The sequence below is a fragment of the Euprymna scolopes genome, chromosome 21 (assembly GCF_053919585.1).
Source record: "Euprymna scolopes isolate OS-2025 chromosome 21, ASM5391958v1, whole genome shotgun sequence".
Lineage (NCBI taxonomy): Eukaryota > Metazoa > Mollusca > Cephalopoda > Sepiida > Sepiolidae > Euprymna > Euprymna scolopes.
Window position 1 is genome coordinate 104664527 of NC_136502.1, and position 24528 is coordinate 104689054.

At 35.4% G+C, this 24528-nt stretch overlaps 1 protein-coding gene and 1 long non-coding RNA gene across 3 annotated transcripts in view; one reads left to right on the forward strand and one right to left on the reverse strand.

Annotated features, from left to right (window-relative positions):
* The window catches only part of LOC145242651 (protocadherin gamma-A11-like), a 275878-nt gene that overhangs the window by 94795 nt on the left and 156555 nt on the right, over positions 1–24528 (reverse strand). The gene's annotated exons all lie outside the window — the stretch shown is intronic.
* The window catches only part of LOC145242658 (uncharacterized), a 320876-nt gene that overhangs the window by 64186 nt on the left and 232162 nt on the right, over positions 1–24528 (forward strand). The window lies entirely within an intron of this gene.

The following is a 24528-nucleotide window of genomic DNA, read 5'->3' on the forward strand; positions in this document are numbered from 1 at the left end:
GCAGGAAGATGTGACGCAAGGTTGGAAGGTGTAGTGAGTCAAGCCAGTGGCCCTAAAGGAGGAGTATGCTGGCCTATTAGAAAATTGCCTGAGTAGCCCCATTGCATTCCTCGGTCAGGGTACCTTACTTAGTAAGCAATAAACTTACTCCATCCAAAAGACAGGAGGAAAAGCTTGGGAGGGTGAACCTCCTAGAACTACACAGGATCCAAGCTATATATCAGTGAACAAGGAACGAGATATCTCGACAATGTGTTGGATGTCTAGGTTGCATGTATTGAGAAATTATTTTGATGACAGCGTACATTTGAGAAAAAATGTGCAAAACAACAAAATAATTATCAAATGTATGAAAAAGTCATTTGAATAAAAATTATGAACCTGACATTTTGTTCGATATCTCGGCCGGGTATCTTTTTACGTTCTCATTTTTCATTAACCACTTAAAATTGTTTTGTTCTCTATTTTTTTTTTTACTTGTTAAATTTTACATGATGAGGCGAATTGTATGTTTATATACAAATACACATTGGTCTTTATTATAAAGCCGAGTATAGCAGTATAAATAAGCAACGTTGAGCCTGGTCCGTACAAAATGGATGACTATTTGAGAATTCCAGGTGCTGTATGCGCTCTCCGCTTATCTCGGCATTGTTTCCAATCATCCTGGACTCAAGCAGTGTCGATTCAGGAGAGGTGTGTTTGGAGATTGAGCAACCCTTGCCTCACAATTACATGCGCAGCTGACCCTATTTTGTTGCAGACTATCTACGAGTCAGCCAGTTGTGTACAAATTCCAAAAGCAATAGGAGCCTTCTATCATGTCTGAAAGTGACACAATGTTCAATGAGCGAGATCGGAGATGCGCCGCTGTACAACCCATGCTCCCTACCAATCCAATTTATGACAACAGAACCATTGCCAGCACCCTCAAAATGCAAATCCACATAACAGGGACGTGCCCAGGGTGATGAAAATAAAGTTTCCGGCCACGGTTATGGCCTTTGGTGTGGTTTCAAGTGAGGGCCACGTCACATCTTCAAAGTCGGCTTGAAAATCAACACCAAAATATACTCGGATGTACTAAAGACTGTGGTGATCTCCTGGTACAATCAGGTGGCTGCTGGCAGACCCTGGATGTGACAAAAGGACTCAGCACTAGTCCACCACTCCAAAGAGACCCAGGTTTGGCTTCAGAAGGAGTGCTATGAATTTGTACCCTTCTCTCACTGGCCTCTCTCCTCCCCTGACCTGAACCTGCTGGACTACTTTGTTTGGTCATACATCGAGAACATCACCAACATGACCTCCCACAACACCAAAGTCAGCCTGATCGCTGTCATCCTGTCAGCGCTTGTGGAAAAGGCATGCTCCCAGTTCTGGACCCGTATCGAGGCAATGATTGAGGCTGAAGACGACTACATTGAATAGATGTCAGCTCTACTACATAATCAAGTAACCTGTATTAATTCTTTCAATAAAAGTTTTAAAATAAAGCTGTAGTGTTATTTTCTTTAGGGCGACACATTTATCATTTCATCCTGTAATTAGAATGAGAAGAATCTACTCCATAGATTAAATAAAGAGTTCGAAATTCCAGATAGGTTCCCAAGTCCAAAAAGATGCATCTGAAGAAAGTTGGAGGTTACATCGATCGAAACGTTGTGAAGATGATAATCAAGAATAGCGAACCAATAGAAATTATCAATCGTCTTTTACATAATTTTGGAAATTAAGCAACTTGTCTTCAATTAATCATATAAGATAGATATTAGTTATCTTTTCACATTAAATAGCTAAAAAGAGTTGATCGGCTGCAGCAATTCTTTTTTTTTTTGTTCTACTCATGTTCACCCTTTACAAAGCATATCGCCACTTGGGCATAAGCGGCTACTATTTGGGGCCATGTCTAGGAAAGATTACCAAGATATTTGTTTATGTTACATTTAAACTTCTGCATATCAGTACAGCCAGGGAAGCAGGCAGCAGGAAGGGAATTCTAAAGTCTTGCTGTTTGGGGAAGAAACTATTAGAATAGAAAGCTTTCTGGCATTTAGGGAAAACAACAGTGAAGGGGTGAGATCTTATTGCTAAACAGGTTTGTCTAGGGTATGCACGTTAAAGGGGTACAAGTGAAACGAGTTCATCAGAGCACATTCCATTAAAATATTTGTAAACTGGCACAGTGATGCAACATTGCGACGATGAGACAGGGGCTGGAGCTTAGTTGATAAAGTGGGACCGATTAGATGGACAACTTTTTTTTGAGATTTGGCTATTCTTTTACAGAGTACTGAATACCCTGTGGATTGGATCTCCCCTAACTCATCCCTAGAGGCGAAAGTGTAGCTGTTCAAAACACGACCACTATCGTTCGCAGTTCAGAAACAAGAGTAAGGTTTTGTAAGCTTACGCGTCACCAAAGACTTCCTGTCTGTGTTCATAACATTCTGAACACGTAGCTTTAATTCTAATCCTTAACTTCTAAGGGATTTCTACTTAATCTAACCTCAAATGGATAAAGATTTTATCAGCTTATCCACTACCGTTACCACAATACTATATTTGCTCTTGGGGTCGTCCTTCTTAAGACGGATATCGCCTTTGAGGAGGAACACTTTGAACTGCAAAAAAAAAACAACTGGACAGCCCCGTTGGCATCCCCTGGTAGAGATACTTTTTCACAGGTCCCGCTAGTATTATTTAATACATATATATAATGGATATTATTTTTAGATCATAGTTATAATTTATTATTTACTGTAGGTGCTGGTTTTAATTAGCAGATGATCACAATTGAAGTTTTAGACTTGAGAAATAAAGTCATTTTAAGACTCCGATTTGGTCGGAACAGAAGATTTTCATAGAGTAGGCATTTTTATATTATACTTTTTTTTTTTTCGCTACAATAAAAATTAATCATCAGATTTAATTCTCGCACCCAAATGTTTCATTTACGAAGGGTTCACATTTTTACAGTGAATAATGAGGGGTGGAAATATTTTATCACAATTTTATGTGTTTTGTTTCTGTTGCGAATGAAAGCCGTTTAACCTAAGTGACAGGTTTTATGGAGATTGAATTGGCAATCAAATGTCTGACAAGAGTGACCTCCCTTGTAAGACCTGACCTCCCCGCCTCCCCATATATCCGGAAGTAACTGTTTGCCATAAAATTGTGACGTCTTCATTGAGATACTTAAATAAAATTTCAGGAGAGTATTTCTGATTGAAAAATAATTTTTTGGCCCTTTTTATTATTTTTTTCTTTTAATTATTTTTTGTTTCAGTTATGTAATGTAACATTTTGTTTCTTCTTTTTGCATTTTCTGACATTTATTTTCTTCATCTCTGAATCGATCTGTACTCTCTCTCTCTCTCTCTCTCTCTCTCTCTCTCTCTCTCTCTCTCTCTCTCTCTCTCTCTCTTCCATCGCCGGCGAGAATAAAAATAAAAATAAAAAACTTGTATTTGCAGGAAAAGAAAGGAAAGTGTCTCGCAAACAGTTGGCGTTTGTGTGAACTCATCTCTGAAGATGCGTCCTTTTAACAATTTTATAGTATTTATTTGCTTCCCCACCAAAGCAAATTAGGCACAAGGCCGTTTTTAATGTGGGGTCAAAACCAGCTCCCCTAAAAGTAGGTAAAAAGGAGGCACTCTGGTTACCAAAAATAACAATTGTCCCAATATAGAGGGTTTCCCCTCCATTGACTGGTGCAAATTATCTTAAGTACAGCATCTGAAGAACAGATACTACACTTTGAGGTATTTATTTGCTCTCCCACTGAGCAAATTAGGCACAAGGCCGATTTTTAATGTGAGGAGTGAAGGGGAAATGGAGACCAACTCCCCGGGGAGTAAGGAGCTGGATAGTGACAATTGGTATGAAGGGTTGCCCCTACATTGACCAAGGTCTGATATGTGGGGTTGATATTTATTTGCTGCCCACATCAGCAAAATGTGGCACAAGGCCGGAAAAGTGGGAACCCCGCAGGCTCCCCTAAAGGAGGGGCACTCCTGCAATTTTAAAAAATTGCCTGAGTAACCCCGTCGGCATTCCCCGGTCGGGGCGCCTCAGGCAGCAAGCAATAAACTTGCCCCACCGGAAAGCCCGGTGGCAAGGCCTGGGAGGGTGGACCTCCTAGGTATTACCCAGGCGGTGTACCTCAGTCCAACAGGTGCTGGGCCGGTTCCCGGCCCCTCACCTGTTGGGCTGAGTGTCAAGTGACGAATCCTTGACAAGTAAGGTCAGATATGTGGGGTTGCCCCCACATCTGGTCTTTGCTTGCAGCATCTGCCGGAACAGATACTACACTTAACACTTTGATCCCGGCCCGAGGGCCAAGAACAACAGAAAAAAGGCAAGCCTTTTAACAATTTTATATTTCCTGTTTCATTTCGAAATAAAGCCTTGTCTTCTGTGCTTCACTTTATACGGCAGTGTCCTGCGAGTCGGCGTCCACCAATTCGCAGTCGGAATCCATCGAAATTAGAGATCATGGCTGCAGGTGCGGAAATATCTTTAAGTCGAAAGTGGTAAAGTAACAATGGGACCGTTAAAGATAAATTTAGCGAGATCTCCGATTTACAGAAAGGTCCTTTTTTTTTTACATAGACATCACCACTTATCAAGGTCAAGAGGCCACTCGAGGATAAGGGTTAAAGATGTACAGTAAAAATTGGACTATACAGTAATCGTTAATAATGGAAATTCGGTAAATTTGTTAACTTATATGGAACGGTTCATCAAAAACTTGTTTACGTTAGACTTGAAGACAACCATATTGTAGTCCACCCACATCCACATGAATTTAAAAGGCGTGAATAACTTCGGAAAAATAACGACACTCGAAAAAAAAAAAAAAAAAAAAAAAAAACTCGAGATCGCTGTACTGGGATAAAATAACATTTATTAGCCTGTTGAAGGAAAAGTAATTCAAATTATTTCGACGTCAAGGTTTTTCCAACAAGCGTTCATTAGACAATCTTTGCTAATGTGCGTCTCGAAGAAAAGACAAAACGTTCATAATTATGAATTTTCATGTTGAGAAGGGAACACGTGTGATTATTTTCCGTGCGAAATAACTTGTTGAAACGAATTAATTCTCGTTTGATATGGTACTTTCCATGCGGAGAATTTAGGTGTATGATGTGCACGAAGTCATGTTTGTGATTTAACCTCACACACAAGGACGGAGTCGGCCACGATGTAGTTTACTCTTAAAACTCCATCCTGGACTGATTTGATTTACATGCGCAAAAGCTTATATAGGAGAGTTCTAGAACATTGCGGACTATTTATTGTATCACTGTGCACGAAGCGTTTTGTAGTCCTTTTATCGCATGTGTGCCGATGGGCAAATTACGACGTTGTGTCTTTACGCGTTCTTCAAACACGTGCGTGTTGAAAATAGTGATTGCTATTAGAATGTCTCTGCCAAAGATTTGTTTCGGCCATATATAACGAACGCCACAAATTGTTGATTCTAATCCTCAAACGTGCCCCGGTGTTTAGATGACGGAGAGAGCGGAAGGCTAACGTGTTTTCGTTGAGAATCAGAACAGACAAAGAAAAAAAAAGGAAAGGACTTTGAAAAAAAACCGCTCACCTGGTAGCCCGTGATTGGTTGTTTTTCAATCACAGGGCACCCAGTTAGCTACTCCTTAATAATTTCAATATATTTAACCCTTCTTTTCATACCTTTCTCACGCACTCTCTCCCTCTTTCACTCTCTCACACTGTTCCTTTCTCACTCTCTCCCTCTCTCACACACACAGGACATTTTTTAACGCCGGTCATTAAAATTAAGAAATAGTAACGATCCAAAATCATCAAAGCTATTTTTCAATTTCTATAAGAAATTTCCTTTCATTATCCCCTAGGCACTTAATAAAGCTTTTTTCTTTTTTTCTTTTTTTACTAAAGAGTCATCATTTATCAAGGCTCGGAGGCCTATTGAGGATAAGGATTAATGAGAGTACGGTAGTCAATGGGACAATATCGTAGTAATCGTTAGCAGTAGAAATTTGGTAAATTGGATTATTAAGGGGACGGTTACTCAAGAACTTGTATATGTTAGACTGGAAGACAACCATATTGTAGTCAGCTGGAAAGCACGAAAAGCTTTGTTCATGGAATGTACATTTAGGTTTAGGTACAGATAAAGAGTAGGGGAAATTGTTGATAGTGCTTTCTTTCTATCTCTCACTTTATTCCCTGTTGTAAGAGTTGAGTAAAGCGGGATATTGTCTTCTTTCGGATCGTGATGAGTTCAATACAAAATACAAATGTCTGCGCCCATGTTTACCGTATTTATAGAAATCAGGGAGGGGGTCACTCTAGTTCCTTTCCGTCCAGGGGAGATCACTCTGGTTGCCTCATATGTCAAGGACAGATAACTCTTATACCTATACACCTGCCTTTCTTTCCCACAATTTTTTTCTTATTAAACTACTGGTAGATCGACCCGGCCCCTTAAGTAAATACTTCATCAAATCTCCACACTAACGTAATGTACTTGCAATATCCCTTATCCCTGAGTGGCTTCCGGGCCTTGATAAGTGGTGACCACTGTGTAAAAAAAAAAAAAAAGTTGTATTTAAGTTTCTACATTTCTAATATGGAAGATCGTACAGAAACTACACAACCTGTCATACTTTTGAAATTCATAAGCAGTTTAGGTGTTTATGTAGATTAGTGATCTTTTAAATCAACGCATTTCAAATGAAAACATTATTACGTACTTGCGTGTCATGTCGAAATTAGTATAAATTCAAAAAATTACGAAAAATCATTCATTAGAAAAATAATTACAAGTAAACAGAATTTATTGAATTATTGAGTTTTATCGTAGATTTTAATGTGGAGAAGAGTTGTGCGACCATTTCAGTATGACAAACTGACTTATCTCCCTTGACTTAAATTAACTTAAATTAAGGGCCAGCCATTTTTAAACATAATATACAATAACGTAATTGTGGATAAGTTTTTGTTTAAAAAAAAAACATCTAGCACATCTCCTGGATCATTTTTCATAATTTTTGGAATTTCTGCTAATTTCGACTTGACTTGTAAGTACATAATAATGTTTTAACCTGAAATACGTTGGTTCGTAAAATCACTAATTTATACAAGCACTACAATTTATTATGAACACGTTTGAAAATATACTAGACGACCTGTGGCCCGTTGAATCAAGATTGATGACATTATCTATTAGATAGACGAAGAAAGACAGAAAATTAAACGGTTAGACAGAATTTAAGAAAAAAAAAGGAGTTAATTTCTCTGTTTCCTCCTATGTAATTATCTCCCTTTATTCGCTATGATAATTAATTAGCTCTCTTGTATTTCAGAATAGACTCATCTTATTGGCCAAAACAATTCTCTTTGACTAATGAATAGACACTTAATTCAGTAAGCTGTATGGAATTATCTTCTTTTTTTTATCATATTCACTCCAAATAAGACATAGTGCCATTTGGACGTAAGGGGCAACTATTTGGAACCAAATCTACAGAGACACTACGTAGGGAGTTGAGCAGCAAGGCCCAGAGATCACTCAAGGATAAGGGTTAAGTGTTAGGTAGATGGTGAGACAAGATCAGACACAGTGGAACTTGATTAGGACTAGATTATCTAAATGGACGACTCAATTGAAATTTAGGCGCTTCTACACTATTGGAACAAGATTTTTTAATCAATAAATAGAGTTTTCAAATAAGAAACAATGGTTTCAACTGATTTTTTGTGTCAATTCTAATAATGTACAATAGTAGCTTCCAAAGTATGCAGTCGAAATTACCTGAATATTACTGAATTATTAAACAAAACAACTTTAATCGTGTTAACAGGTTAAAAATTTCGGCCATCTTGTTTAAATCAAAACGGAAATTTTTTTTAACTCATCTGTGTCTTACGATCGTTTTCATCAAATTCTATTATTTTCTGTCATAAATAATTCTTTACCTTATCGATTTTCATAATTTTTTTAATATCATCATCTTAAAAATACGAGAAATATGTAGATAACATTGTTTTCATGTGAAATTAAGTATTACGATTTCCGAGATTTTGTCACAATAGTGTAGAAGCGCTGAAATTTATTTAGATTAGGCTTGAAAACGATCATATACTCAGTTGAGAAGCAGACAAACGGTATTGTGTTCCACAGAAGAGTTCTAGGAAAGAAACTCTGCTCATGGAATTTTCGTTTAGTTTTGGGCACATATATGGAGTAGAGCAGATGTCTGTTCACTTTTGTATGTCAGTGCAATTAGCGTATCAGAAGATCTGAAGGGAATTACAAAGTTAGCTTCCTCCTTTGGCAAAATTCGAATTCTGTAATTAATTGGTTTGTTTCCCTTAAAAATAAACAGCTCCTTAACTTCATAACCTTTGACATCAACAATTATTATCAATCAATTTCACCGATCCTCTTAAATAAGGCCCTAATCTTTGCTAAAAGAAATTCTGACTTAACTCATTTGGAAATTAAATTAATTCTCCTAGCCAGAAAATCCCTTATACAATTTAACAATAAGTTTTGAACTAGAAAAGATACCCCTAATAATTTTGACATCTTAATGGGTGCTTCCGACTCTGCCCAGATTTAGTGGGACTCTTCTTACTGAAAGAACTGAAATACCACTTTAAACATATCCAAGGGGGCCTTTATAGAGACGATGCTCTATTTACAACAACACCCAGGCTAAGAGAGTATAATAATACAATTAAAAAATTCCATAACTTTTTCAACAATTTTGGCCTTTCTATAATTATTGAATCAAATAAAAAAGCTTCAGATTTTTTAGACATTACACTTAATCTTAATACTGAAACTTACAGCCCCTATCATAAACCAAACCTTACGCTTTTATACGTCCATAAATCTTCTAACCACCCCAATTCAATTATAAAATCTATAGTACCATCCGTCTCTAGAAGAATTTCTACGCTTTCAGCCGATAAAAAAACCTTTAATCAAAATGCTACTTTCTTCAATAATGCCTTAGGAAATTCAGGATACAATGAAAAGATTCAATATAACCATTACGCTCCACCTGTATGCCGTCTTAAATCTGTAATCACACACAATATGACTCGCAAGAAACCAGTTCAAATAATAAGATCTGCTGCTATCAATAGCAATGGTCCACTCCACAAATATAATCCGAACCAACATGCTAATCGTAATACTTCTAACCCACCCTGTCGCACTAGGAGAAAGAAAAATATTTGGTTTAATCCTCCATTTAGCGTAAATGTTAAAACTAATATACCTAAAGAATTCTTCAATATTGTAGAAAACTCTTTCAAATACCCACACAGATATAGTTCCATTTTTAATAAAAACTCAATAAGAATTTCTTATTCTACTATGCCTAATTTAGCACCAAGAATCTTAGCATCTAATAACAAAAAAATTAAATCAGCCCAAAAAATCCCTTTCCCAATCCAACCAAAAAGAAACTGCAACTGTATTAACAAACATCTTTGCCCACTCAATAATGCTTGCATCCATAAAGATGCAATATATTCATGTACAATTACAGAGCTCCCACGCAATTCTCCCATAATAGACAATAACATTTTGCCACCAAATTATCCTTCCTCCGACCCTCCCTCTGATATAATTATTAATCCAACAAACGAATCAACCAGCCCCTCTATTTTCAATCATACAACCAGCTATAATAATAATAATAATAATAATAATATTTTTCATAGCAGCCATCCTAACACTGATAACACTAATTATCCCCTCCGAACCAATCCTGCTACAATTACTGTCCTACCCTCTGTTCATCAAAATGAACAAAATTTAAATTCTCTTCCCAGTATAAATCAACAAATTAATATTAATTCTCGACCCCGAGCTATTAATAAAACATATACATATATAGGTGCTACTTCAACTTTAATAAAGAAAAGAATTTCAAACCACACTTCTTCTTTCAATAACCAAAATTCAAATAATAACCAGGGAACTTCTCTAACTACACTGGTTAAAAAGCTTAAATCTGCCAATACCCACTTTTCAATTAAATGGACCATCCTAAAAAAAGTTAAGTCTTACACTCCAGGATCTAAGTCTTGTCACCTCTGTACATCTGAAGCTATAACTATTATAACCTCCCCTCAAAGTAGTAATATAATAAACTCTAAAAACGAACTGATCTCCTATTGCAAACATATGTCCAAGTTTAAATATGGTAAATTTGAAATCACATAGCTATTAATTTAACCCTTCAAATATATATCTTTTCCCATAATTTTTTTTTTTATAATCTTACCTTCTAAGCTTTTTATATTTTTAATTTTATTTGTTTTTCTTTATTTCTTTGGCCGGTTTTCCATCTGCTGTCTCCGTTTTATGGTATAAGTATACCTATTAATTAAATATATACATCAACCTACTCATTTTTATTCTATGTATTTGTTTACTTATATTTCACTATATGCATTTACATACACATTTATTTGCCTTATTCCGGAGTTTGTAGATACCGGCCTTTCCCTCCCCTTATTTTGTATGTAAGCATGTATGTTTTTGTTTAACTTGTATATATTTTTAGATATGTGTATATATTTATGCATGCGTGTGTGTTTGTATATATATGTATATATACAGTGATGATCATATTTATTGGCACGGTAAAATAAAAGTTAAATTTTGTCTAATAAATTCTAAAAAAGGGATTAAATTAAAGAAAATAACAAAGTATATTATGTATTTTTAACTGGCCTTTCCGATGCAGCAATCGGATTTTAGAAAAAATAAATAACAAAGGAACAACAAACATAATTGCAAAAAACCCTTGTTCAAAATTATTGGCACGATTTATTTAATAATCAATTGTATAGCCTTTGGCCTTGATTACCTTCCTCAGTCGCTTTTCATAGTTTACAACCAAGTTGTTGCACTCTTCAGTAGTAATTTTAGCCCACTCTTCCTGACAATAATCCTCCAATTGAATAAGATTCTTAGGCTTCCTTTGCATTACCCTCAATTTTAATGTTCTCCATAAATTTTCAATTGGATTAAGGTCTGGGCTTTGTGATGGCCACTCCAAAACATTAATATGATTGTCCTCAAGCCATTTCTTAGTCAGTTTAGCCGAATGCTTTGGGTCATTATCTTGCATGAACCACCAACAACGACCAAGTGAGAGCTCTTTAGCAGAGTCTTTCAGGTTTTCATCCAATATTTTAACATAATCTTCCTTTTTTTATGCTACCTGTGACCTTAACAAGTCGCCCTGGTCCAGAGGCAGCAAAGGATCCCCAAAACATCAAACTGCCTCCACCGTGCTTCACTGTGGGTATGGTGTTCTTAGGCAGGAAAGCTTCGCCAGATTTTCTGTAAATATAAGACACTTTATTATGGCCAAATAACTCTATTTTCGTTTCGTCAGTCCATAGAACACGTTTCCAGAATGCAACATCTTTATCAATATGACGTTTTGCAAAGGCTAGCCTTGCTTTCAGGTGCATAGGCTTCAATAAGGGAGTCTTTCTCGGACGACATGCTTTTAAACCAGCTCTCTTCAAAACTCTACCAACTGTATGTCGAGATACATTCACTCCAGAGGTGCTCTGTTCATCAACAATCTCCCCAACAGAGATCCTTGGGTTTTGTTTTACTTGTCGAACAATTTTCCGTTCATCTCTTGGGGAAAGAATCCTTTTTCTCCCTCTTCCCTCTAAACTCATAACGTAGCCTTGCGATTTGAACTTGTTTATTATGGCTCTAACAGTGGATTTGGGAAGGTTTAGCTTCTTTGAAATCTTATCATAGCCCTCCCCCATTGGTATGGCATGCTACAACAAGCTTCCTGACGTCTTCGCTGTGTTCCTTAGTTTTAACCATGGCGATTGAAAATTATAATTTAGTCACTTATAATAGTTTAAATAAATCGCTATCTAAAAATTATCTGAAAAAAATTATTCACTGAATTAGCGTTAAACAAGCATAATATGGCTATAAAAATGTTCAGAAAGCACGTAAACCGGAAATTGATTGATATTATACTGATACTAAAAGAAAAACAAAGCCGTGCCAATAATTTTGAAGAAGGGATTTTTGCAATTATGTTTGTTGTTCCTTTGTTATTTATTTTTTCTAAAATCCGATTGCTGCATCGGAAAGGCCAGTTAAAAATACATAATATACTTTGTTATTTTCTTTAATTTAATCCCTTTTTTAGAATTTATTAGACAAAATTTAACTTTTATTTTACCGTGCCAATAAATATGATCATCACTGTATGTGTGCGTGTGTTATTGTATATGTATACATATATGCATATACATTTATATTCGTGTGTGTATGCATATACATGTATGTGTGCATTTGTGTGTCTGTATGTATGTATATGTATGTGTATGTGTATATATATATATGTATGTGTGTGTATATATATATAAATTTCTATTTTTTATTTATTTTTTTTATTTATTTACTTTCCCTTTTTATATATATATATATATATATATATATATATATATATATATATATATATATATATAACAGACGCCCTATTTCTTAAACTTGGCCATTTATTTGTTCTTCTGATCAGTTTTCTTAATTTAATTCTGGTACTTTCACGTGCATATCTAAGCTGACCTAATTATTAACGCTAACTTTCGCGCTTTTTGTCTGGGTCAGTTTGACCTTGCTTTTCAAATTTAAACTTTCACCGCTTTTCGGTTTTTTTCTTTTTTTTTTTTTTAACCTTAATTTTTTGGATTCATCCAGCCTTGACAGACGTGTTTTAAATTTTATCTCCAGTGCTTTTTTTTTTTAATGATTTGGAATTCATTCCATTTGCGCCTTTTTCCAAGGAACTCTGCCTTTTGGATTATTTTGGACCATTTGGAATTTGCCCATTGGATTGAAATTTTAAATTCGACCGTTTTGGAGTTACCATTTTTGGATTTTTACCTTTCACTGGACTATCCATTCATGTGAAATCTTTTTATCATTTTTCTTTTGCCTCCTGTTCCCTTTACCTCACCCTTTTTTTTAACCAAGAAAGATCTATGACTTACTTGTAGTTTCATTAAATACTTTTATATGCAAAATCCGATCCTGCATTTTGCTAATTCCTGCCCTCTGATGAGAAGGAGAGTATTTCTTCGAAACTCCGTGGATTAAGGACTATCCACTTATCTTGTGCTTCCTTTTTTAAAATTAAATATGTTTATAACTCTTTTTCAAGATGTCTTTTAACATGTTTTATTAATCATTTTTTCATATATATATATATATGTGTGTGTATATATATATATATGTATATATATATGTATATATATATATATATATATATATATATGTGTGTGTGTGTGTGTGTGTGTGTGTGTGTGTGTGTGTGTGTGTGTATTCCTCAGCTGCTAACAATGTTCTCGTTATTGATAATGGTAGTATAGTTCCTTCCTATTTCCTATTTTCTCATATTTGACTTCATCTCTGTAACCTCCATTGTCATGCTAAGGAATCTTCCAAAATAAGCTTTTTACTAGTTGTTTATAATGAGCGCGGTTGCTCTTCTACGGCCCAGAAAAATAATGGCCAATTTCAACTACAAACAGTTTTTTTTACAATGTAACACTATTTGCACTTGTTAATTTTATCCTTTTTTTATTTTTATTAAATTATAAATATGTTTGCTTTTATTTTTTTACATGTGTGTGTGTGTGTTGGTGTTGCGAGAGTAACTGTTCTTGGGTTCATTAATGTGCTTATTTCTCGTCTCGTTTGTCTCAAGTGGATACGAAACCTGGCCACGATGCCTCTCAAACTGTCAACAACGCAACGTAAAAATAAGGGGGAGAATAAATAAATAAAATAAAAACCATTTCCTATTATGGTCGTGTTTGTCTTCGTTTCCCGAAGTTTTCTCATGGAGACATGTCTCAAACAAGAGCAAACGAAAACAGAAAATAAAAGTACAAAAAAAAAAAAAATAAATAAATAAATAAAAAAATAATGAATGAAGATGTCTTTCTTCCGCAAAGCAGACATAATAGTTTCACGAAAACAGCGGAGGAAACCCAAACAAGTATCGTCAATCATTAAAAATGTTAGTTTAAAATATTCTAAAAAAAATTTTTTTAAATAAAATCAAGGGACGTTCCAAAAAAATAATGCCTCCTATTTTTTTATTCCGTCCGAATGGATTGCGGATTGCATTGTTATGATAACTGAACTTATGCTTTCATGGCATGAAAGTTTCATCTCTCCCTTGCAGATATTGACGGTGTGAAACTCTAAGAAAGCAACCCCTGTCATGGGCGTACGTCAGAAGCAGAGATTAATCATTAAATTCCCGGCAAAAATACACTGAGAATGGTGATGATGTAGAAATATAAATTCTGGAGCACAAAATGTCGGTCGTTTTAATGGCACCAGACACCACTAATTGCCGATCAGGTTCTCGATGTGGAGACAATATGCCAGCTAAAACCAAATCTATGTTTTTCCTTGTATGATAAATAATAAGAAAGATCTGAGAAATACCAAAGAATCTCATTTGTCAGACAAGATCACGTGGAGCATTTTTTTTTTACATAGGCATCACCACTTATCAAGGCCCAAAGACCACTCGAGGATAAGGGTTCAGAGTGTACAGTAGTCAATTGAACAATATAGTAATTGTTAGTAATGGAAATTCGGTAAATTTGTTAAAGTGTAGTATCTGTTCTTCAGATGCTGCACTTCAATTTCTTGTTCTCTGTCAGTGGAGGAGAAATCCTTCACAACTGAGACAATTTTTTATTTTTGTTCCTTTTCTCCGCGTTAAAAAATGACCCTGGTGTTTAACTCTGTCCCGTGGGGAGGCATTGTAAATAGGAACTTAAGTGGAACGGCTCGTCAAGAACTTGCTTACGTTGAAATAGGAGTAAATGAAGAACTCGATGTCAGATGATAAGGAGGGAGGGGCAAATCTTTTATTAAAAAAAAAAACTGCTTTGCCTTTTTTGAATTCTTTGGACTACTGTCTGAGTGTTATTTGCAGAACGTTTCAATCAATGTATCCTTCGGCCTTCTTCAGGTGTATCTTGTCAAACTCAGGAATCTGCACGTAATTTTGAATGTAACCTTTTATTTAATTCACGGGGGGGGGATATTATGTTCTCGTTCCGTCAGCCATGACTGGGTAGAAGTCCTTAAGTAATTCGCAATCATATTTTTAGGTTGCCTGCACTGAGGACTGAATCTTCAATCTATTATGTGACGTTACACTATAACCGTGTCACTACATATCAATACATGGACCGGCACATAGTCTAAAGCTCTGTCGCAAAAGAAAAAACAAACAAACAAACAAACAAACAAAAGGAAAGAAATAAAAATTTGACTGCATTTTTTTCAAAGTGCAAATGAAATGCATTTATTTGTGGTTCTTCTAAAATAACATTTCATTATCTTTCAAAAGTGTTTTCGCACATCTATGTGTTTTGCAACCATGCCATATGACATATGCTTTTTAAAAGTCTCTCTCCCCACAACCTAAAACCGTTCTAGCCAGCACTTTCTCGCTATCATGTTCATCTTCCTGGGCACACAACTTTGCTTATTCTTGACCACATGGTGTATTTTGCTTTCCTTTTTTTTGTAATGCAAGCTCGTGCACACTTGCTAATTTACATATTGCTACAATGGTTACTGCTGCTAATATTTTCGCTAGTCAGCTATCCTATGGCTGCTGCTGATTTTCTCAAACATGTGCCATATGTGCTATATTACAAATCTCCAAGAATGTAACTTTTACAACTTAATTTCACCAAGTACGTCCAAGGATGGAGTACTGCTGCCACATCTGGGCAGGAGCTGCTAAAAACAGCCTATCCTACCTTGACAGAGCACAAAATAGACTTTGTGACCTAGTAGGGGACGCCCTTTTCTCTTCCCTGCAACCTCTCTCCCACTCCACAGAAGAGACGTTGGGAGCCTGTCTTTGTTTTATCGTTACTTCCATGGCAAGTGCTCGTCTGAGCTCCAATCGCTGGTCCCCCCTCGCCAATCTTTCGCGAAAACATCCGTCTAGCTGAAACCACTCTCAATAATCTTCCCCATTCTTTATCTGTGCCTAAATCAAAACGTAGATTCCATGAACAGTGCTTCTTTCTTAGAACTGCACGCCTGTGGAACTCTCTTCCGTTTGCCGGTTTCCCACCTGATTACAACTTGGATGTCTTCAAGTCCAACATAAACAAATTCCTGATAAACCGCCCCCTTAAGTAAGACACTTTATCAAATCTCCATTACTAACGATGACTACGATACTGTCCCATTGAATACTGTACACGCAATAACCCTTATCCCCGAGTGGCTTCCAGGCCTTGATAAGTGGTGACTCCCATGTAAAAAAAAAAAAAAAATACTATATCAAATGTACCACACGTTTGTGCGCAAGGATCAAAATAATATGAATAATCAATCCTCATATCAAAGATTCAGACACATAAAAAAACTACTTGTAGGGATTATTGTAAGACTGGGATAGCATTTAGAAGAGATGGAGAAAAAAGTAGTTTACAGTTCCAACGACAGCACTCGGAAAAAGTATTCATCCTTACTTCAATCCATCTTTTGCAGCTTTTTTTTTATCTTTTCTCTTTTCTTCCTGCCGACGCTATTTCCGAAGCCTATTAACTATTTTAACTCAATCCCTGACCCACAACCAAATTAGATAAGGCCCGAAATTTCATCCAATAGTACAACCTCAATTTTGGAGTCTGGGAGATGTTGTCGTCAATCATCCCTGAATTACCTCTACTCCCAGGTCCACCCTCACACAGGTTTGTCGTAAACGTTGCGTTTACCAACGATCTTATTTTCCACTATACAATATACATAATATCCCCGACAACTGAAACCAAAGCATGGCCGCACTCCACCCCGAATGTATCAACTTCTCTGATTCAAAACTTTATCAAAGTTTGAGACACCGACCAACTTTACTTTATATATTAGACTAGCAGGGAGACCCGACATTGCCCGGAATTGAATGATGATCACTCCCATATTTTTATCGTCATCGGAATTGGTGAAATCGCCCATTTTTCAATCAAATCAATTAATTGCTTACTCTAGCTGGGGACCCATCGCAGTGCACTGGAAAGAAGCTTCACATGCCTCCCCGCAGTGACTTAGTCCACAATACATTGTAGTCTACATTGCACTGTAGAGAATTTACTGTTGATTTTATCAAATTATTTTGTTATATATATAATGGCTTTAATTAAAGTTTAAAATACAAAAGTCAACTATCTTGGTGCAATTGTGCTTTAAACAGAAACATTCATTCCGAACACACCACTATCATATCAAGGAACTTACTGTGGTTATCTTTCAGATGCAAGGTTCCTTGTTTACTTGCGGTTGTAACGATGTAAGATTCCGTTGTACGGAAGACCAAATCGGCCATAATTTAAATATTTAAATTTATTTACTGAATTTAAATATTTAAATTGATATACTGTTTAAATGATAATATACGTCTACGATGTTTTTATTGGCGCTTTTCTTATTTTTTAATAACATTTTTTGCACCATTTACAATTTTTTTTTTTACAAATATTTTTTTTAATACTGTAATAGTAAAATAAAGTTACATTTATTAATTATACGAAAAAAGTATCTCGTAATGTTTTCACACGAGATTTTTTTCCTGTTGATTTCTAACTTCATTTAATCATGAACAAATTAGTCGATGTGGTACAAATTTCTAATAAAGATTATTATTTTTTTATTATTAAAAATACATTTCATGAAAACACTCATTATAAAATGTTCACGTTGTTTAATTAAAAGTTCTCAATTTTAATCTAATAGTTTTATAATTTTGTTATTTTGTTACAAATTTCTAATAAAGATTATTTTAATTTTAACGGTAATTTGGTTTTCATTATAAACTCCGTCATGTTAAAGGCTTTAAAATCACTTTAAATAGTAAATCAATTTTAATATTTAAAAAAAAGAGAGAAATCAACAGGAAAAAAATCTCGTGTAAAAACATTACGAGATACTTTTTCCGTACAATTAATAAATGTATCTTTATTTTACTATTACAGTATTAAAAAAATTATTTGTAAAAAGAACTTGTAAATGGTGCAAAAAAATGTTATTAAAAATACGAAGAAAAGCGCCAATAAAAACATCATAGACATTTTGGCCGATGTGGTCTTCCGTACAACGGAATCTTACATCGTTAAAACCGCAAGTAAACAATGAACCTTGCATCTGAAAGATAACCCTTACTGTTGATTTTATATGTTGAGCCTTTAATCTTGTGTGGTTACTAAAACTTTTCAAATGCACTTGTGATGTTAGGCTGTGTAAGGTGTTAACTTTAGTCAAACTTGCCTGTTCCGTCTTTCATTGGATCATTTCAATTACCGATTATCGATACTTATTGAAGTCATTCTGATACAAAAACTATCTAAGAACACTGCCAGATACATAAAGTCCCGTTGTGCGAAATTTCACAAAAATCAGCCCAGCTGTTTTCGAGTCATCGAGAAGGAACTCACACACGCAAACCACACACACACACACACCTACACACACAAACCACACACACACGCACATACAAACCACACACACAAACCACACATGCACACACACACATTCAAATCACACACACACACACACACATACAAACCACACACACACGTACAAAGTACACACACACACATACAAATCACACACACACACGCATACAAATCACACACACTCATACAAATCACACACACACAAATCACACACACACAAATCACACACACGCACTCATACAAACCACACACACATATGCACACACACAAACAAGCCACACACACACACACACAAACAAGCCACACACACACACACACAAAAACCACACACACACACACAAACACACACAGACACACACAGACACACACAGACAAACTTCCTTTTATGTAGTAGAAGAGAAGAGATTCCGCAACATAAAAGATTTTTATCTGTTATTTGGATTATAAAGTTCCATGACACGTGTGCATTTCTCTGTGCATTATAGCAATCATCATAATCAGTCGCTTTACTATTGGGCTTGCTGTGGACTTTGGTCCTGGTCTGTTTGATAAACTAAAATATGTCAGTTTCTGCTGACAAGCTCTGACCCTGCTGGTCATGTGACTTATTGTTCATGCGATCAGGTTAGACTGCCGGACTCTCCGTACAAATATTTATGGCCTTTCGTTTTCTTTATTTGATTCTGCAACAGTTTCGTTTTCGTTGTTTTACTTGTAGAAAAACGAATGTAAGGAAACTTCTTTCCGGTAAACAAGGCGACACTGGTTCAAATTCTCTTTGCACGTAATCACAGTTGACGTCATTTAGAGGAATTAACCCTCTCTCTTTCTCTCTTTCACACACGCACATATTTATTCATACATGTGTTATACAAGATCAGAACAACATCAGTACCGTCGGTTTCAAATCTAAGCAAAGGGAAGCAATATTTTGGTCACCTATGTTGGACTTTTCACAGCTTCTGATTATATTTGTCAAGAAGCCATTTCCGGAGAGACAGATATAATCAGAGGTTGAAGAGAGTCCGACACAGGCGACTGCATATTGGTCCACTTTTGAGTTGGATTGGACACCGACGATACCAAAGCACTTGCCTCTTTTACTTGTGTTTTAAAAGTGCCCTTGTCAGAGGAATGTATTATAGGCCTGTGCCTCACAGAGACACCGTTTTTTTTTTCATTTGAGCATCTACCATGAAAAAATTCTACATGTCACAGGTTCTCGCCAACTAACCTTATATATATATATATATATATATATATATATATATATATATATATATATATATATATATATATATATATATATATTAGTGATGGGACGATTCCAATAGGTTTCCTGATTCCGATACAATTACAGATTCCGATTGTTTATAAATCTCTAAATATTAAACTATGGAGTTGTTATTTTCCCCCGATTTCCATAAAAACACATGTTAAATGTGTAGATATTTTTCTAAATGAAAAAAAATATATACTTGTGGGTGATCATCTATCGATTTTAGTTTGACTAGTAGTAAAAAATCATTAAATATTTATTATTTTATCATTATTACCAGCAAAGGAAGATTTTGCTTTAAACGCATTCAAATAAAAGAAACAATTAAAAAAAGTCGTTTTGGCATCAGAAAATATGGCCACATTTTTCCGATTCCAATACTGATTCCGAGACCCACAAATGGTCGGATTTTTCCGATTCTCGATTCTGATTAATCGTCCCAGCGCTAATATATATATATATATATATATATATATATATATATATATATATATATATATATATATATATATATATATATTTAGTGGAAATGGTAATTAATAAAAACTGAACAAAGTGCTCAATACTGTTGTAGAGCAAATATGCGTTTTATTTTTTATTACCGTATCTTTCTGTTAAGTTAGATTATTGTTTCAGCTACCTGGCCGTTTTTTTTTTGGCCGTCTGTAGCTTCCTCAGACTTTTACAGAAATGTTCGTTATTATGGGATGAAAGCGTGAAAGAGTGAATATATATATATATATATATATATATATATATATATATATATATATATATATATATATATAATGAGAATAATGGAAATAGTATTCCAACAAGATATGGAGATGAAAAAGGAACAAACCAAATTATATGTCCATCAACGTTTCGTCTTTATTGTAAGACTTCATACTTTTCACAACAAATATATTTTCAAATATTGTACTGGTATTTTATTTTCTTTAATTTATCCATCCAGAAGAAGTCTTACAATAAAAATGAAACGTTGATGGATGTGTGACTTGGTTTGTTCCTTTTTTTTTTATCTCTCTCTCTCTCTGAAAGATGAGAAACACTATGAGAGTACTAACACTGGTCAGTGGTATGAACTGCAATTGATTACTTTTGGGATGGTTTATGACAATAATTTTTGACGTTGGTTTTAAAGACGTCCCAGCTGTAATTAACAGGGAAGTAGTCTTGCAATAATGCGTTGCAAGGGCATTCCTATGGTAACGTGTTGCATGGACAGAAAGTCCTTGCAAAGAAGCTCCGATAATACAAATTCTGACTGATGCTAGGCACATGGAAGCAGAAAGGAAAGTTTGTTTTTTGGTTAAAAAGACAAGTTCTTGCTGTAAATGTCTTACAAAGAGAAACCATATATTAGAGGTCAGTAGAGGACCTTCCATGAAAATAATGATAGAGCAGAGAGAGATTAGTAACGTCTCTTCTGGCCAAATTGTTAGCCGGAAAACAAAGATGAGAGTGTTCTCTTTGTTTAGAAAAAAAAAAATTGTATAAATACAAATTTATTCTAAACTAGCAGGGAGACCCGACGTTGCCCAGGGTTGAATGATGATGAACGAATATTTCACACTGTTATATTTTTATCGTCATCAAAATCCGTGAAATCGCCCGGGAGGAAGCTTCACATGCCTCCATGCAGTAACTTAGTCCAAAATATGTGTTATTCCACATTGCACTCTAGAGAACCTACTGTTTCCTTTATAAAATTATTTTATATAAACTTCTTTCCAGTTAACGAAAAAAAGACATTAAGAAATTTATGTGCGGGGTTTGAACCTAGAGACCACGTCATGCAAAAAAAAACAAAAAAAAAACACATAAATTTTCAAGTCTTATAAAATTCTTTGCAGTTAATGAAAAAAAATTAAGACATTTACATGCGGGGTTTGAACCTACGGACCATGTCATGCAAAAAAAACAAAAAAACACACTATCAACTCATCCACAGTAAAATTTTCACGGCCCGTTGTTCTATCATTATTGCTAAGCGACGACATGGAATAAATGGCTTTACCGATGATAGATAAATTAAAATAACGGTTTCGATTATCGATTATCGGCAATTATCGGGGGTATTCGGAGACAAAACTTAACTAAGATCACTCCCAGATTTATACACTAAAGTTCTGGAAATTAATAAAGAAAATCTTGTTCAGCAGTTTCGGAGTCTATAAGGAACGAACTCACACACAGAGGCAAAGTTGTATTTATATAATTGTAAAGATAGAAATAGAGATGTACAGGTCTACCTATTATTGAGCACTATTATGTAAATACAGGAAGGATACATAAACTTCATCAGGAAGGATACATAAACTTCATCAGGAAGGATACATAAACTTCATCAGGAAGGATACATAAACTTCATCAGGAAGGATACATAAACTTCATCAGGAAGGATACATAAACTTCATCAGGAAGGGTACATAAACTCTATCAGGAAGGATACATAAACGCTATCAGGAAGGGTACATAAACTCTATCAGGAAGGATACATAAACTCTATCAGGAAGGGTACATAAACTCTATCAGGAAGGATACATAAACTCTATCAGGAAGGATACATAAACTCTATCAGGAAGGGTACATAAACTCTATCAGGAAGGGTACATAAACTCTATCAGGAAGGGTACATAAACTCTATCAGGAAGGGTACATAAACTCTATCAGGAAGGGTACATAAACTCTATCAGGAAGGGTACATAAACTCTATCAGGAAGGATACATAAACGCTATCAGGAAGGATACATAAACTTCATCAGGAAGGATACATAAACTTCATCAGGAAGGATACATAAACTTCATCAGGAAGGGTACATAAACTCTATCAGGAAGGATACATAAACGCTATCAGGAAGGGTACATAAACTCTATCAGGAAGGATACATAAACTCTATCAGGAAGGATACATAAACTTCATCAGGAAGGGTACATAAACTCTATCAGGAAGGATACATAAACGCTATCAGGAAGGGTACATAAACTCTATCAGGAAGGATACATAAACTCTATCAGGAAGGGTACATAAACTCTATCAGGAAGGATACATAAACTCTATCAGGAAGGATACATAAACTCTATCAGGAAGGGTACATAAACTCTATCAGGAAGGGTACATAAACTCTATCAGGAAGGGTACATAAACTCTATCAGGAAGGATACATAAACTCTATCAGGAAGGGTACATAAACTCTATCAGGAAGGATACATAAACTCTATCAGGAAGGATACATAAACTCTATCAGGAAGGATACATAAACTCTATCAGGAAGGGTACATAAACTCTATCAGGAAGGGTACATAAACTCTATCAGGAAGGATACATAAACTCTATCAGGAAGGGTACATAAACTCTATCAGGAAGGGTACATAAACTCTATCAGGAAGGGTACATAAACTCTATCAGGAAGGATACATAAACTCTATCAGGAAGGATACATAAACTCTATCAGGAAGGGTACATAAACTCTATCAGGAAGGGTACATAAACTCTATCAGGAAGGGTACATAAACTCTATCAGGAAGGGTACATAAACTCTATCAGGAAGGGTACATAAACTCTATCAGGAAGGATACATAAACTTCATCAGGAAGGATACATAAACTTCATCAGGAAGGATACATAAACTTCATCAGGAAGGATACATAAACTTCATCAGGGCACATTCTATTAAATTAGTTGTAAAACAGGCACATGGAGGCAACATTACGGAGATGAGACAGAAATTGGAGCTTGGCCGATAGTGTGAGCTATGAGTTTTTGAGAATTTTTTTTTTTTTTGGACCTTGTCTAAGAGGGAGAGACTAGTGATATATGGACCAGCTCAGATGTGGCAATACTCCATGCATGGATGAATGGTGGTGTTGTAGATGTATAGGATTCTTTTAGATATGAATCATTTTCTAGCCCACCTTTTTTGCAGCAGCCTTGGCAATGTCCTCAACGTATTTGTTCCGATTCATGTTACCTGCGGATGTTTGATGAGCCGTAGATGATTAAACAGTCATCTGTGAATGACTATCTTTCATTCAGTACAAATAGTGTCGCGGATATTTGCCACAAAAAAAATAAAAACAAAAAAAGACAGAAAATGCTCAATGCCCAAAGAAAGCAGAGCAAAAACTAGAACCGTTATGAATGCGGCTAACTAAACAAATCTTAAAGACAACTCCTCTGAGCTTGACGTGCTAAAAGTATGATCGCCAAATCAAAAATCAACAATGATGTAGGCATTATTTTCATAATGTCAAAGACCGGAAGCTTCTATGTCAATGTTGACTCTAACGATCGGGCTACTCAAGCTGAGTGTGACTCATTTGACTGCCAATTATTCTTTTTTTAAAAATTTGGGTCAAACTGGCTCATTTCTACTCAACCTATTCAAACCGAAATGATTTCTCTATATATAAAGTTAAATATGTATATATGTTTATATACTAGCAGTTCAGCCCGGCTTTGCTCGGGCCCTATATACTCTTCATAACTTGCCCTATGTGTGAATACCCTTTATGTAAAATTTTAAGTGTTTAGACCAGAAATTGGCTGAGTAATTTGGTAGAGATTGCAGAGGTAAATTTAAAAAATTTTTTTTTAATTTTGACCCTTTAACATTTCTGATTTTGGTCTCAAATCAAAATAAAAAGTTTGACCCATGTCCTAGTTACCTACAACTAAAATT